The 10,820-nt window shown below is 40.0% G+C and overlaps 1 non-coding gene and 1 pseudogene across 1 annotated transcript; both read left to right on the plus strand.

Moving 5' to 3' along the window:
* LOC133862019 (callose synthase 12-like) lies at positions 1–8,865 on the plus strand (annotated as a pseudogene).
* On the plus strand, positions 2,964–3,043 carry LOC133862132 (small nucleolar RNA J33). The gene has a single exon (XR_009899155.1). It is a non-coding gene; the product is annotated as a small nucleolar RNA J33 (small nucleolar RNA).
* Positions 8,866–10,820: the final 1,955 nt, after the last annotated feature.

Raw genomic sequence — 10,820 nt, forward strand, 5'->3', positions numbered from 1 at the left:
ATGAGCCTCCGGCAGCGACCTTCTCCGGCCCACCCGCGGACCGCACAGGCGGAATCGGAGCCGTACAACATCATACCCATCCATAACCTGCTGGCGGACCCCCGTCCCAGCTGTTTCCTGAGGTCCGCGCAGTGATGAGAGCGCTCCGAGAGGTGGGGGACCTGAGAAAGCCGCCCAACGGGCAATGGGCGCCCCACATGGACCTCATGGACTGGCTGGCCCTCTTCTTCGGATTCCAAAACGACAACGTCCGGAACCAGCGGGAGCACCTGGTGCTCCACCTTGCCAACGCCCAGATGCGCCTCTCGCCTCCCCCTGACAACACCGACGTCCTCGACGCAGCCGTTTTACGCCGCTTCCGCAAGAAGCTTCTTCGCAACTACAACGCCTGGTGCTCCTACCTCAGCAAGAAGTCTAACATCTGGATCTCCGATTGCCAGGAGGCCTCTTCCGCCGCCGACCACAGCCGCGAGCTCCTCTACGTCTCGCTCTTCTTCCTCATCTGGGGCGAGGCCGCCAATCTCCGCTTCGCTCCCGAGTGCATCTGCTTTATCTTCCATAACATGGCCATGGAGCTCAACAAGATCCCCGAGGACTGCATCGACGAGAACACCGGTCAGCCGGTCTTGCCCTCGTTGTCCGGTGAAAACGTGTTCTTGAACTGTGTGGTTAAACCCATCTACGAGACAATCCAGGCCGAGGTTCTGAGCAGCAAGGACGGCACTGCACTGTATTGTGTGTGGTGCAATTACGATGACATAAACTAGTATTTTTGGAGTAAAAGGTGCTTACAGAAGCTCAAATGGCCGATCGATTTGTCGAGTAATTTCTTCGTGAGGAGTGGTAGTGGGAAGCGCGTGGGGAAAACTGGGTTTGTGGAGCAGAGGACGTTTTGGAACTTGTTCAGGAGCTTCGACAGGCTATGGGTGATGCTGGCGTTGTTTTTGCAGGCGGCGATTATCATAGCCTGGGAGGAGAAGGATTATCCATGGCATGCATTGAAGAGTAGGGACGTGCAAGTGAAAGTTTTGACAGTATTCTTCACGTGGAGTGGGTTGAGGTTCTTGAAGTCCTTGTTGGACGCTGCGATGCAGTATAGTTTGGTATCCAGAGAGACGCTGGGGCTCGGGGTGAGGATGGTGATGAAGAGCGTGGTTGCGGCCGTGTGGCTTTTGATTTTCGGTGTGTTCTATGGACGGATATGGTCTCAGAAAATGGGCGATGGAAGGTGGTCTGCCGAGGCGAATCGGAGGGTGGTGACTTTTCTAGAGGTCGCGTTGGTTTTCGTGTTGCCGGAGATTTTGGCCATTTCGCTGTTTATTATTCCGTGGATTAGGTATTTCATCGAGAAGACGAATTGGAGGGTGTTCTATATGTTGTCGTGGTGGTTTCAGAGCAGGACTTTTGTGGGTCGTGCGTTGAGGGAGGGTCTTGTTGATAACATAAAGTACAGTTTGTTCTGGATTGTGGTGCTCGCTACCAAATTTTGTTTCAGTTATTTTTTGCAGATCAAACCCATGATCCGCCCAACAAAGGCACTGTGGCATCTGACGGACGTGCACTATGAATGGTATCAGATTTTTAAAAAAAGCAACAAATTTGCAGTTGGGCTACTATGGCTTCCTGTTGCTCTGATTTACCTCATGGATATTCAGATTTGGTATTCGATCTATTCCTCTTTAGTTGGGGCAGGCGTGGGGTTATTTCAGCACTTGGGTGAGATTCGTAATATTGAACAATTGAGGCTGAGGTTCCAGTTCTTTGCAAGTGCTATTCAGTTCAATCTCATGCCGGAGGAGCAGCTGTTGAATGCAAGGGGGATGACGAACAGGTTTAAGGATGCCATCCACCGGTTGAAGCTGCGATATGGGCTCGGTCGGCCCTATAGGAAGCTTGAATCAAACCAGGTTGAGGCAAATAAGTTTGCTTTGATATGGAATGAGATTATTTCAATTTTCAGAGAAGAAGATATCATCTCTGACTGTGAGCTTGAGCTGTTGGAGCTGCCACAGAACTCTTGGAATGTCAGGGTCATCCGCTGGCCTACTTTCCTTCTCTGTAATGAGCTGCTGCTTGCACTCAGTCAGGCGAAGGAGTTGGTGGACGCTCCTGACAAGTGGCTCTGGTATAAGATATGCAAGAATGAGTACAGGCGCTGCGCTGTGATCGAAGCTTATGATTCTCTCAAGCACTTGCTGCTGCTTGAGATTATAAAACGCAACACCGAAGAGCATTCCATTATGACCGTCTTTTTTCAAGAGATTGATCACTCTATTGAGATTGAGAGATTCACTAAAACGTTCAACATGACGGTACTACCGCAGCTCCACACCCAGTTGATCAAACTTGTTCAGCTATTGAAGAAACCTATGAAAGATCCCACCCAGGTGGTAAACACTCTGCAGGCCATTTACGAGATTGCTAAACGGGATTTTTTCAAGGAGAAGAGGAGCGTTGAACAGCTGAGGCTAGGGAGGATGGTCTGGCTCCTCGTAATCCACCTTCCGCTCAGGGTCTGCTTTTTGAGAATGCTGTTAACTTACCTGATCCCGAGAAAGAGGCCTTTTATCCGCAGGTTAGGCGGCTGCACACGATTCTTACCTCCCGGGACTCGATGCACAATATCCCGGAAAATCTTGAGGCAAGACGCCGGATTGCCTTCTTTAGTAATTCCCTTTTCATGAACATGCCACACGCCCCCCAAGTTGAGAAAATGATGGCTTTCAGTGTTCTGACTCCTTACTACACTGAAGAAGTAGTGTATAGCAAAGAGCAACTTAGAACTGAGAATGAAGATGGGGTTTCGACCCTGTACTATTTGCAGACAATTTATGCTGATGAGTGGAAAAAAAATTTAGAGAGGATGCGCCGAGAAGGGATGGTGCAAGAGGATGAACTGTGGACAACTAAGCTGAGAGATCTCAGGCTTTGGGCCTCATACAGAGGCCAGACACTTTCCCGGACTGTAAGGGGAATGATGTATTACTATCGGGCTTTTAAGATGCTTGCATTTCTGGATTCTGCATCAGAGGTGGACATCCGGGAAGGATCACGGGAACTTGGTCCGATGGGACGAGATAGCTTGGATGGTTACAACTCGGAAAGGTCAGCTTCTATGAGTAGTTTGAGTAGAACAAGCAGTTCAGTGAACTTGTTATACAAAGGACACGAGTATGGGACTGCTTTGATGAAGTACACATACGTGGTTGCCTGCCAGATATATGGGACTCAAAAGGCGAAAAAAGATCCCCATGCCGAGGAAATCTTGTATCTGATGAAAAACAATGAAGCCCTTCGAGTTGCCTATGTTGATGAGGTTTCCGCAGGGAGGGACGAGAAGGAATACTTCTGTGTCCTCGTGAAGTGCGATCAGCAGTTGGAGAAGGAAGTGGAAATCTACAGGATAAAGTTGCCTGGTCCCTTAAAGCTTGGAGAGGGTAAACCGGAGAATCAAAATCATGCCATCCTCTTCACCCGTGGTGATGCTGTTCAGACTATTGATATGAACCAAGACAACTATTTTGAAGAGGCTCTCAAAATGCGTTATCTGTTGGAAGAATTCAGGCTCTATTATGGTATCCGGAAGCCTGCTATCTTGGGAGTTAGGGAGCACATTTTTACTGGTTCTGTTTCATCGCTTGCTTGGTTTATGTCGGCTCAGGAAACCAGTTTTGTGACCTTAGGACAGCGTGTTTTAGCAAACCCTTTGAAGGTTCGAATGCATTATGGCCATCCAGATGTTTTTGACAGGTTTTGGTTCATGACTCGTGGTGGCATCAGTAAAGCTTCTAGAGTGATTAACATCAGTGAGGACATTTTTGCTGGCTTTAATTGCATATTGCGTGGAGGCAATGTCACCTACCATGAATACATCCAAGTTGGCAAAGGAAGGGATGTTGTGTTGAATCAAGTATCCATGTTTGAGGCCAAGGTTGCTAGGGGAAATGGTGAGCAAGTGGGCTGGACTTCTTCCGGATGCTGTCATTCTTTTACACTACTGTGGGATTCTTTTTCAACACAATGGTGGTGATTCTCACTGTATATGCATTTCTGTGGGGTCGACTCTATCTGGCTCTTAGTGGCGTTGAGGCTTCTGCGAACACAAAAAGCATGCAGCACTCGGTACAATCTTGAATCAGCAGTTCATCATCCAGCTTGGTCTGTTCACTGCTCTTCCCATGATAGTGGAGAACACTCTTGAGCTTGGGTTCCTTCATGCTATCTGGGATTTCTTGACAGTGCAGCTCCAGCTGTCATCTGTTTTCTACTCATTCTCTATGGGAACTCGTGCTCACTACTTTGGCCGGACTATTCTTCATGGTGGCGCAAAATACCGGGCCACTGGTCGTGGTTTTGTCGTGCAGCACAAGAGTTTCGCAGAGAATTATAGACTCTATGCTCGTAGCCACTTTGTGAAGGCGATTGAACTTGGGCTGATACTAATAGTTTATGCAACGCACAGTTCTATAGCTGCCAACACATTTGTTTACATAGCCATGACCATCACAAGTTGGTTCCTGGTTATGTCATGGATTATGGCTCCCTTCGTGTTCAATCCTTCTGGGTTTGATTGGTTGAAGACTGTTTATGATTTTGATGACTTCATGAACTGGATTTGGTTCCGTGGCAGTGTGTTTGCAAAATCTGAACAGAGCTGGGAAAGATGGTGGTACGAGGAGCAGGATCATCTAAGGACGACTGGCATTTGGGGAAAGGTACTGGAAATAATCTTGGACCTACGATTCTTCTTTTTTCAGTATGGGATAGTATACCAGCTAAACATTGCTGCTGGGAGTACCAGTATTGCTGTTTACTTGTTGTCTTGGATCTATGTGTTTGTGGCGTTTGGTATATATGTGGTAATAGCATATGCTCGGGATAAATACGCAGCAAGAGAACACATCTACTACTATCGTCTAGTCCAGTTTCTCGTGATCATACTTGCAATACTTGTGATAATTGCCCTGCTGGAATTCACCGGTTTTACGTCTGTTGATATTTTCACCAGTCTGTTGGCATTCATCCCCACCGGATGGGGCCTGATATTGATTGCCCAAGTATTCCGGCCGGTGCTGCAGTCCACTACACTTTGGGAGCTTGTTATTTCTATTTCTCGGCTATATGATGTAATGTTTGGAGTCATTGTCATGGCTCCTGTGGCTCTACTGTCAGGGTTGCCTGGGTTTCAGTCAATGCAGACGAGGATCCTTTTCAACGAAGCATTTAGCAGGAGCCTCCTCAAGTTATAGATTGTTACGGGGGGAAAATCTAAGGTGTACTTATGATTTGAGGTAATTTCATGGGAAACTTCTTTCTGCTTATTCAAACGGTTTTTGAAAAATGATCCTTTTTCCCCCCTTTTAATAGATGTCGTCTAATGACTGCAAATACTGAAGTTGAATTATATTGGTTGTGAACCTCTCTGGTTGACTGTTTTGTTCCGAATCTATGTTGCTAAGTCAGTAAGAGTGGCTAAGTTGAATAAATGCAATAACAATGAGGTCATCATCTTCATGGATGCCTAAAATTTAATGTTGGAAATCTGGAAAAACATAATGGGTATTGGGGTATCGAGTACGGTTCAGATTTGTTGAGGGACTGTTATTTTGTGTTCAAGCACCTCAGCTTCTTTTTCATTAAAATTGTATAAAGACCATAGTGCTTGGCTTATTGTGCCTGTCTTCAAGGCTCGAGTCCACTATTCTTAGATGGTCAGGCATGAACTTTGTTGTCCTCCTAGTCTTCCTAGTATGTTTTCGGGCATTGGACAAATCGCTTGTTAAATAGGGTGGCTCTCTAAGTAGAACCAAGGCAATGTGTACTTTAACATCAAGAACAATCAAATTCTCACGTACTCATAAAAAAAAATATATATATATATATATATATATATATTAAGAACAAGTGGTATTAAATTAGGATAATTAAGAATATTTTGATATTAATATTAGTATTACATTATATCAAATCTATTTAGAAAATATATTTTATGTCTAATTTTATGTTTTTGGTTTCGTATAAAAGTGATTAGTTCGAATTAAGTTCAAAGAGAAATGAAATTTTGAAGCTCCAGGATTTTCAAGAGTTTGGATTAAAAGAATAAATAAATTAAATATAATAATATATATATATATATATATATATATATATATATATATATATATATATAATCACGTTCAATGTAGAGAGAAAAGAAGGAAGCCATCATTGTTGACTTTTCAAAGGAAATAAAAAGGAGAAGACTCGAAGAGTGAAGACATGAGAAGGTTGACAAGTCAAAAAAATAAAAGTGAAACAAAATGAGGAAGTGACAAGCCTTTGCACGTGAAGGCTTAAGGCGTGAATGTGAAGGCTTGCAGCAGGTGTGAAAAACAAAAGGCTTTTAAGTAGAGAGGGATTTCAGAAATCTGGGACACGTGAAGGGTGAAGGTTGCGTGAAATAAGCCTGCAGCAAAGGACAGGATTTCGGCGCTACAATCACAACTTTTATTAAAATTCCAGATTTGCCCCTTAACCCTTGCCTATAAATAGGCCGAGTCTGCAGTAGTTTCTTTCACAATTTTTTTTTTTATTGCTCTCGCCCTTTCTCATGATCGTACTGTAGTAAAAAAAAAAAAAAGAGAGAAAAAAAAAAGAAAAGAGAGAGAAACATTTAGAATATGGGAGGAATTTTAGAGCTACTTAAAGTGTGATTGCTTGGTATAAATTCTTTTATCTTTAGCTTATGTCCATTTTAGTTATTCGCATTTAAATTATATTGATATAATGTATAAATTGTTGGGGAAAGTGTGATTGAATGTTTCAGGGAAAAATATTATATTCAATTATTCTTCTAAAATTACAAATGCGTCGTTGTGCTGCTTAAATATTTTTAGGTATTTTACAACAGCGTCATTGTGATGCCCAAATAATTTTAGAATATTTTAGACATGCCGTTATGATGTCCAAATAATATTAAAATATTTAGATATGTCGTTGTGATGCCCAAATAATTTTAGAATATTTTAGATATGTCGTTATGATGCCCAAGTTGTATTTATGACATTGTAAACATGGCGTTATGCTGCCCAAATTTTTTAGGATTTAGAATAAGCCTTAGGAAAAAATTAAGAATATAAGCTAATATGGAGGTATAATGTTAATGCAGAAAATTTACAAAGGCGCAAAAAGTCATCCTAAAAGAATAAGCTTTAACTGTAAGTTCAAACTTATTGACCTTGTATTTTTTTACAAAAGCATGTTATGTATGTCTTTTTGAGCCATGTTATTTTCATTAATTATACATATGAATACAATTAATATATTTTGAGATTTTTTACATATGTGTTAAATGAAAATGTGTTTTCAAAAGGATATGAGTGAGTTTTGTAAGGAAAATGTGATTTGCGAAAATGATAATATTATCTGAAAATTATGTATAAATACATGCCAAGGCCCAGCGGTTAGGGGAGATTATGCGCCTAACACCTCGAAGCTATGAGAGAGATAAATTATTAGCACCTTGCAGTTAAGTGGGGTTTCACTTGACACATCGAAGCTATGAGAGGGATAAATTATTAGCAACCTTGTGGTTAAGTGGGGTCACACTTAACAAACTCCTGGGGATAAGTGGGAGTATAAATTCACTTATTGAGATGTTATTCTATGTTATGTTATACTATGCAATATTATGTGGTAAAGTATGTTAATTTTAACTAATGTTTTACTTATCATGCTATGAACTGTTTTACTGCTTCATATTATAAAATGTGGAGTTGGATTATGTAGTAAGAGAATGCAAAGAAAGATTTTTATGTTTTATTATTATGTATCAAACTGTCTATCACCTGGTTTATTATTTAGTCATATTTTTATTGAAAACAACTTTGTGAAAACCCTGCATACGTAGCTGTCTAGTAAGCACTAGTGATGGGATATTTTATAAACAACTGAGGGCTCAAATTAGAAATGGACAGTTTGCTTGAACTTGCTGAGCCGTGAACTCACTCTTCCACCTATAAATTTTTATAGATGCTGTTGAAGAGGAGGAAGAAGAAGAAGCGGACTTGTACAAATGTCCGGTCTATGACGAGAGAGGCTAACTGGAGGCCTCAGTTTTTGGAAGAATTAGTGTACTTAGTGTCAATAGTGGAAATACTGGTAGTTTTAGATGTGTATTTTAGTATGCCACTTATGACAACTTTTGCTCTACAGTGTATTGTTAATAACCTTGTAAAGGATATAGCCTGCTGTCTGTGGCAGTTGTGGGTAAACTAAGTTTTTAGTTGTTGATATATATAATATGTGAAGTTTTTAGATGCTCTGGTACAATTATACTTCTAAAGAAAACTCTGATATTTAAAAAAAGAAGAAGAAAAAGTCTACTGTTATTTTATGTAGTAGTGTTACGTGTAATTTTAGATAATTACACTTACGGCTTGTTTAGAAAGCCGGGGCGCTACATGGCGTATCTAAGTTTTCTCTTAGCCTTGATGATCTTTTGATGTCTTTGAGGGGTGCTCTCTTTTTTGTGCACCTCCACCCCTCTGCTTTCTATATTTGTCTGTTTTCCTTGTGGCTTTATAGAATCATCCGAAGTTCTTTTTTTCCTTAAAAATTCCAGTAGAGTTGGTGTTTTGCTTATCAATTATGTTCCACATGGTGCTTGTAAATATATTTAAACCTTGTTTATTTTATTTCTTTTTTTTTTTTTTTTTTGAAATGATAAATATATATATCCTTTGAAGCTTCTTCCCATTGTTCAGAGAGTGCCTCATGTTTTGCAGGTCTGATGTCAGTGTGAGGTGTAGAGGCCGGAACGATAGAAGTTGAGAGGCTTGATTTCTTTAATTTTTTACTTTGTGGAGGCTCTCATGTGTATTCCAGAAAGGGCTTCCATTACATTTCATTTCAATTTCAGCAGGAGGTAAAGGACATTATTACTTCATTCTTCATCACATGCAGGGTTCATCTTCCCTTTACTAGTGTAATTAGAATTTTTCTTCTCATTTTTCAAAGTAAAATTTGGTTACATGTGCTTAGCTTCCCACTTTCCCACAATTCTCCATGTTTTGAAAGAGATAGCTCTTGGCATAGTGGCTGTACCGAGTATAGAGCATAGCGTGGTAGTTTGCTGAGATTGTTAGAATATTTGCTATTCTTTGGTCAGAAATTGAGCTAGTATCGATCGGTTTACTCGTTCTTAATCTGTGATCTGATTTGGCTCACATGACTCTTCCTTTAACCCCAAAGGGTGGCTCAAATGGTGAAGCTAGGTCTTGGGACTTTGGTGAGCTCGCGTTGGACGTGGCAAACATGCATAAGAAAGAGTGATTGACAAATAGATTTCTTATATACTCACGTGACAATCTAAATGAGTGCCATAAGCCATAACATAAATGAAAATTTTAATTTTTTTCTTTCACCACTTGCACGAACTTAAGAATACAAAGCAAGTAGACATTGGAGATTAAAGACATTGCTTTTGGAGAGTTATGACCGACATGATATTCTATTTGTACCCCTTGTGCCTCTTTATGGCGACTGCTTAATAATAAATCTAAAAATAATATAAGAGTTTTCATTCTTTTGAAGGGAAGATACGATAGAGTTCTTTTTAATAAGACATTGGAAAAAAGGTTGATAATTTTTGATACGATTCGTAAATTTAATACGAATTCAACACGAAATTAAAGGGATAGGGTCGAGGAGTCTGGTCAATTTAATTAAATAAGTCGGGGTAGGATTGACCTATATAGTCTTATACAAATACTTCGACGTGACCTAAGAAAAAGTACTAGACACATTTGCACTATCGCTAAAAAATGACTAGTTAATTTGAAACTTTCTTAAAATTCCTTACAAAGCATAGTTTTACATAGTAACTAAGCAATGTAGGACTTAACACTCAAGATTATTTTTATAAACAATTATATGTGGACTCCTCTTCCTCATCTTCCTAATGTATGACAACAATATTACATATATAATCTTATATTCATGCCTCGACACGCGAATACGAATTATCACTCCTGATTGTGGAGGACATTAGGGCTTTACGGTACGGATCGGCATTTCTAGCAATTTATTAATAATTTAAACAGTATATCGTGAGAAAACTTATAAGGAACTTGCCTGTTCAAATAAAATTTGAATTGTCTGATTACATATTATGACGCGTGGCATGCCGTACAAAATACTAAAATTGTTTACAGTAGAAAGAACCTAGAATTGTCTTATGACTCTTATCCTTGATCTTTAAGAAATCTACATAGATCATTAGATCTTTATGAATACGATAAGATGGTGAGTGGTGGGGCCGCCCAAGTTCTTGCCGACTCCATCCTTCGTGTAACGTCTGTAAACGTCCAACGGATACATCCAGAATCTTCCTCTTCATACTTTTCTCAAAAAGGGAAATTCTTTACATATTTTGGAGAATTAATAGTCTGAGATCATTTCATGAATGAATAGTATGAAATCATCCAATAAAAGGTTGTATTAGGATTCTCGTTAAAAATAAAAATATCATAATAAAATGAGACCATACCCGGAATACCTTCCATTCTTTGCTTTTTCATTGATAATAAACTAATATTTGTCTGTTTTTATGTTTTTTCTGTTCTGTGTTGTGTATTTTTCTTGTTTTTTTCAGTATAGTCTGTTTAGGTATTGCTTCAAATTTTATTGAAATTTTTGTTGGCTAGATGCTAGATCGGCCTTCTTTTATTTAAGAGTGATTGTTATTGTAAGAGATGCTTAAATGTAATTATGAAAAAATTTGATGTTTCTGCTTTGACAGCTATTTTTTAAGTCAGATCATTATGGCTTAGAATGTAGAA

The sequence above is a fragment of the Alnus glutinosa genome, chromosome 2 (genome assembly GCF_958979055.1).
Source record: "Alnus glutinosa chromosome 2, dhAlnGlut1.1, whole genome shotgun sequence".
Taxonomy (NCBI): Eukaryota; Viridiplantae; Streptophyta; class Magnoliopsida; order Fagales; family Betulaceae; genus Alnus; species Alnus glutinosa.